Here is a 6,345-nt window from a genome sequence, read left to right as displayed (position 1 = left end):
CAAATAAATGAATAAATCCTTAAAAAAAAAGAAACCCATATCCCACATCAGAGTTTGAGTCCTGACTCTGGCTCCCAATCACAGCTTCACCCTGGGGGACAGCGGTGATGGCTATATTGGGATCCTGCCACCCATGGGGGAGATCTAGATTGAGTTCTTGGCTTCTCACTTCAGACTGTAGCCCAGTCCCAGCCATTGCAGCTATGTGGGGCATGAACCAGGGAATGAGAGTGCTCTCTGTCTCTATCTGCCTCTCAAATGGGGGGGAGGAAGGAAGGGGGGGCGAGATAGGGAGGTAAGGAGGGAGAGAGAGAGAGAGGGAGGGGTAGGAGAGAGAGAGAGAGAGAGAGAGAGAGAGAGAAGGCAGCCATACAAGCAAAACCAGAGGGCAGGAATTGATGCTTTTTGTGACCCAAAGGTGGGTAAGTAGAGGTAATTTGTGTCATTTCTTCTATTTTGATCTATTTGAAAATTTGAGCTTTTTAAAATGAGATGTTACGTGACTATCCTGTAGCACGTGTGTGGGAGTTCTACTGTGGAACTTGTAGGTGCTTGACCTGGGTGATTTATTACGGTCCAGCTCAAGCACCTGCACTTCACAGAGATGTCCCAGGACACGAGGTCATGGAGTGGCTGATCCATGGCAACGCTGGACCTCAGCTGTGGCTTTCTCAATTCCAAGTGCAGTGGATGCAAATTCCCGAGGCAGAAGAGAGGAAAGAGGAGGGGTGGTCACTGCTTTACCCTTTCATCTGGAAGCTCCGAGTCTTTCAAAACTCCGACTTGCCGGGTACAGGCAAGCCTCTCGCAGTTGCTGGTCAATCACCCCTCGTGTGGGTGGGTGGGAGAGAAGGAGCCCACAAGGAAGCTCCAGAAAGGAGGGAGGAGGGCCGGCTGGGGGAGAGAGCAGGACTTGAAGGGCAGGGCTGTGACCATGAGATTGATCTCAGAATGTTTAGGATCGGGAAAGACGCAGGTTTCTCTCCAGGTGCTGGGAGGGCAGCTGGTATTGGGTCTTCAGATTATTTTCATATTTTCCAAGTTTTCAGCGAGAAGCACGTACTGCCTTTATTGCTCACCCAATTATTCGGGTTTTTCATCCATGATTATTGAATGCCGACGTTGAATCCAACTCCATCCCGGGGGTGGAACCAAAGCAAGCCTGGTCCTTCCTTTGGGGTAAAGGTGTCCTTGGAGGGGTGGGGATGGACAGTGGGTTTTTCTGGAGACCCCCGAGTCTGGATGAACACACTGGGCTGCTCAGGCACCACACACACACCCTTGCTATGAAGCTGCTGGCATGGTGGATGTGGCAACAGCTCCCAGGCTGTGCTACACAGCTGGAATCTCAGCCCCACAATGTCCCAGGTGGGCAGCTGTAGGGAAGACACCTAACACCTCTGTACCTCGCTCTCTCATTCATGAGATAGGCAGGTGACCCCAGCACCCAGCACTCGGGGCAGTCCTTGGGGCATGCTGCATTAAAAAATCACCCAATGCCTGTCTCCAATCCACATTTCACTGGGCTCCTGTGTTTATCCAGCAACCCTACTCCCTGAAAGTTAACCCGTGGAAGGGGCCCCAGACCAGGGCTGTGTCAGTAGCTTGGGAGCCATGGTCTGGGCTGGCTTGCACCGTGTCTGCCTGGGCCGGCCTCTGCCTTGGGGTCGATCCACGTGGTTTCCTCCAGGCTCTGGCCCCCAAGGCAGGATCTATGGGACTTAGGAGCCTGCAGGCTCTAGGCGGTACCAGCCCTACCTTATCACCCTCCAGATGCAGCATAGAGGATGGCACAGCCCAGGAGCTCTGTAAGAAGTTGACGACCACGTGGTGAATTCCTCTCAGTCCTTAGAAAACCAAAACAGAAAGAAACACCTACCTCAAATTCCACTTCAGAAACTATGATGCAAAATCATTTCACCCAGAAATATTTACAAATAGTTCAATTTGACAGCAACCTAATTGCAAGAAGGGCCAGCGATGTGGCTCAGATGCTCCACTTCCAATCCAGCTCCCTGCCAATGCGCCTGGGAAGGCAGCAGAACACGTTCCAAGTGCTTGGGCCCCTGCACCTGTGTGGGAGACCCAGATGGAGATCCGGGCCCCCGGCCCTGTCCCGGCCATTGTGGCCATTTGGGGATTGAACCAGTGGTTAGAAATGCTCTCTCTCTCTCTCTTCTTCCCTCCTTCTCTCCCTTTCTCTATCACTGTCCATTTCCAATATATAAATAAGTCTTAAAAAAAAGAAAAAACTGCAAGAGCAAACTCGGGAGAGGTTCTGGTTTAATCAAAGCCACTCCCACCACGAAGCTCACAATACTTGGGTGGGAGGGGCCCTGGGCCCCAGGCTTTGCTTCTAGGTCTCCGGTCCCTTCTGTCATGGTGCTCAAGTCCAATGCTTATCCTTGTGCCTGAGGTTCCCAGCCTGGGTCTTGTGTATCTTGAGAGGCAAAGACAGAGTCCATGATGTTGGAGACCAGAATTAGCTCCATGCAGGAATCCCATTCAGCAGGCCCTGTTGTCCACTCTGCTGGCACTCAGAACATTCTCGAGAATATAAAGCCCCTGACCCCTGGGCCGTCGTCTTCATCTTTGTATTCCCTCGTAAGGCTCCCCTGCATGGCGGAGACTAGATGGAGTGCAGTCTGGCCCCTTTGTGGAGGTGGGCATGATTTTATTCAGATTGGGAGGCTGAACGCTGAAGATAAGGCAAGACCAAGGAGGTTAGATGCAAGGCAAATGGACCGTCACCTTCCTACTCTGAGCTCTCCGATTACTTGGGCTGTGCAAAGCACAGATGCCTGGCCCTTACCCCAGGCCTGCTGAACTAAAACAACAGAGCAGGCCCCAGGCATCTGCCCCAGGCTGTTCCCCACAGCAAACCGGGAGAGTGGTGGATGTTTCTGATTCCTGTGGGTCTCCCAGCTTGGTTTCCTGAGACCGCACACTGCTTTCCTCTACTGCTTCCTTTCTTTTCCCTTGCTTCCTCTCTCTCCTTTCGAAAGTGAATGTCCCTTTCCAACCCAATGCTTGAATGCTAGCTGGGCTGACCCAGAGAGGCCAAGAAGCCTGGTCAGTCTCAGTGTCGCTGGGATCATGGGATCTCAACACGTTAGTGCTGGGACGACCCTCAGTGGTCGTTGACTCAACGGATGAAGAATCGGAGTCTTGGCGATGGAAAGTTCCATGCCCAGGCTGCAGGTGCACAGCCAGGCTGCTCCTTTGTCTACCCTGTCTCTTGGAAGCCAGCACTCCAATGAGTGGTCTCTGGGCCCCTCTCAAAGTAGTAGCTGTGGACAAGAGGGCTCTGAGCCTTCTACTGGAGGTCACAGGGCCACCCTGGACTAAGTCTGTGTTTGTGGTGGCAGTATTTCACACGGGGGCTCCAAAACCCCATTTCTTTTCATTGTAACATCCTAATGAGAAATAAGGAAGTAAAGGGTGACATCTGTTGCCCCAGTGCCCACCGCAGTGGGTCCTGTGGCACCAGGTTCCCTCAAGGTGCAGGGTGGGGATGGGGACGTCACCCAGAGCAGGCTGTACTTCAGAAGCAGGAATCAGGGGCTGGCGCTGTGGCATACCAGGTTCATCTGCCGCCTGCAGCGCCAGCATCCCACATAGGCACCGGTTCAAGTCCCAGCTGCTCCATTTCTGATCCAGCTCCTGCTAATGCACCTGGGAAAAGCAGCAGCAGATGGCCCAAGTGCTTTGACTCCTGCTACCTGCATAGGAGACCTGGAAGAAGCTCCTGGCTTCAGCCTGGCCCAGCCCTGGCCGTTACAGCCATCTGGGGAGTGAACCAGTGGATGGAAGACCTCTCTGTCTCTCCCTCTCCATTTCTCTCTAACTCTGCCTTTCAAATGAATAAAATAAAAAAGAAAGAAAAAAAAAAGCAGGAATCCAGCCCTGCAGGGCGAAAAGGCCCAGGGTCCTCCCAGTTGCCCCATCAGATGCTTCTCTGGGCAGTCTGGGGGCCTCCGACAGGCACCCGGCCTTGTGGGGGGCGGGGAGGAAGAGAGGCCGAGTGTGGAAACCCTCCGAACCCTTTCGCAAGTGAGGGTTTTGTGGCTGCGCTGAAAAGCCTTCCCTCCTTCTGAAAACGGATTAAGCGCTAAGTGCTGTGCCTCGGCCCCATTGAAAAGAAACCCCGTGTTAAGCGTTAAACTCCACTCCAGGAAACCCAGCCTGGGCCTGGGTCTGGACTGCTTGAAGCATTCCAGCACCACCTGCTCACGAGGGCTGATGGGCGCCGGCCCCGGGTCGGGGTGGGCGGCAGCCCAGATGCGTTAAGGGGATTATCGCCTGGAAAACAAGCCGGTCTTGCTGTGTGCCGCCCACTTCTTACAGCAAGTGTGTTGCGTCATGCTCCCGAAGTTGGCGGGGATGGAAATCAGAGCTTACGTTACCCGATAGCTTATAGCAGCCACTGGGCTTCAGGGGCCTTCTCATTTATTTATCTTTATAAGATTCATTTGTTCATTTGAAAGACAGAGTTACAGACAGAGAGACGGACAGACAGACACACAGAGATCTTCCGTCTGCTGGTTCACTCCCCGACGTGGCCGCAATGGCCAGGGATGGGGCAAGCTGAGGCCAGGAGCCTAGAACTCCTCCCGGGGTCTCCCACGTGGGTGGCAGGGACTTGGGTCATTTGCTGCTGCTTTCCCAGGAGCACTGGCAGGGAGCTGGAGCAGAAGTGAAGCAGCCGAGCCTCCAACCGGAAGCCAGTGTCACAGGTGGCCCAAGGCTGGCCCCAGGTGCCTACCCTTCCTTAATCCTCGTAATGACCACACTACCTCTGGGACCTGCTCAGTTGTGTCCCCCTCCCCCAATTTTGTTCATTGAAGTCCCACCCCCTGCACTGCCCCAGATGTAATCCTCTTTGGAGACTTGGTCTTTCCAGGGCTAACTAATGGACACGGGGTCCTGCGAATGGGCTGGTGTCCCTGGGAGACCAGGGGGAAGGCCTTGTGAGGACATGGGGAGAACATGGATGTGTTCAGGCCAACCCCACCCACACCACAATCACAGACTTCCAGCCTCTGGAAGTGTGAGAATCCCAGACATCCTAGGCTGTGGTGTGGAGTGATGGTCCATTCCACAGATGGGCAAGTCAAGGCTTTGGCCCCAGTGTATATAGTTCCTGAGTGGCCCATCTTGAACCCAGGTAGAAGTTTTTTTTTTTTAAGATTTTATTTATTTATTTATTTATTTATATGAGAGGTAGAGCTATAGACAGAAAGAGGGAGAAACAGAGAGAAAGGTCTTCCATCCCCTGGTTCACTCTCCAAATGACTGCAATGGCCAGAGCTGGGTGGGATCTGAAGCCAGGATCCAGGAGCCTCTTCCGGGTCTCCCATGAGGGTGCAGGGGCCCAAGGACTTGGGCCATCTTCCACTGCTTTCCCAGGCCACAAGCAGAGAGCTGGATCAGAAGAGGAGCAGCCGGGACATGAACCAGCAGTCATATGGGATGCCGGTGTCTCAGGCAGAGGATTAGCCCACTACACCACAATGCTGGCCCCAGGTGGGAGTTTGATTCTGAAACTTCAGGCAGGAGCCAGGGACACAGACTCGTAAACTTCCCTGGGGAAGAGCAGATACTGGGCTTTGTGATGCTGTTGCTAAGAGACAGGAGTTAGGCCCCCACCAGCCCAGAGCGCCAGACCAGAGGGCTGCCAGGCTGGTCAGGCAGGCCCAGGGTTTCCACAGCACCATGTTGGACTTGGGGCTTAAGCTGCATCTTTTGAATAAACTGACCGATGCATGCTTCTCAAACCCTTTTGCAAATTAACATCATGGCATCAGTCCGTGAAAATGAGAACCATCTTTCTGGGCTCAGCTAAGAGCTGATTCCTAAAGTCTGCATTCTTTTTTTTTTCTATGTGAAAGGCAGAGATGCAGAGAGAGAAGGAGAGAAGGAGACGTTTCACTGCTGGTTCATTCCCCAAATGACTGCAATGGCTGGAGCTGGGCCAGGCTGAAGCCAAGAGCCAGGAGCATCTTCTGGGTGTCTTCCATGGTGGGTTCAGGGGCCCAAGCACTTGGGCCATCTTCCGCTGCTTTCCCAGGTGTGTTAGCAGGGAGCTGGATTGGAAGTGGAGCAGCTGGGACTTGAACAAGCGCCCTTAAGGGATGCCAACATTGCAGGAGGAGACTATTTTTTTTAAAAAAGATTTATTTATTTATTTGAAAGGCAGAGTTACAGAGAGGCAGAGCGAGAGAGAGAGAGAGAGAGGAAGAGAGAGAGAGAGAAAGATCTTCCATCTGCTGGTTCACTCCCCAGATGGCTGCAATAGCCAGAGCTGAGCCCATCTGAAGCCAGGAGCCAGGAGCTTCTTCTAGG

Source organism: Oryctolagus cuniculus, chromosome 4 (assembly GCF_964237555.1).
Source record: "Oryctolagus cuniculus chromosome 4, mOryCun1.1, whole genome shotgun sequence".
Taxonomy (NCBI): Eukaryota; Metazoa; Chordata; class Mammalia; order Lagomorpha; family Leporidae; genus Oryctolagus; species Oryctolagus cuniculus.
The sequence above is the reverse complement of the archived record's forward strand: the minus strand, read 5'-3'. Positions refer to the sequence as shown.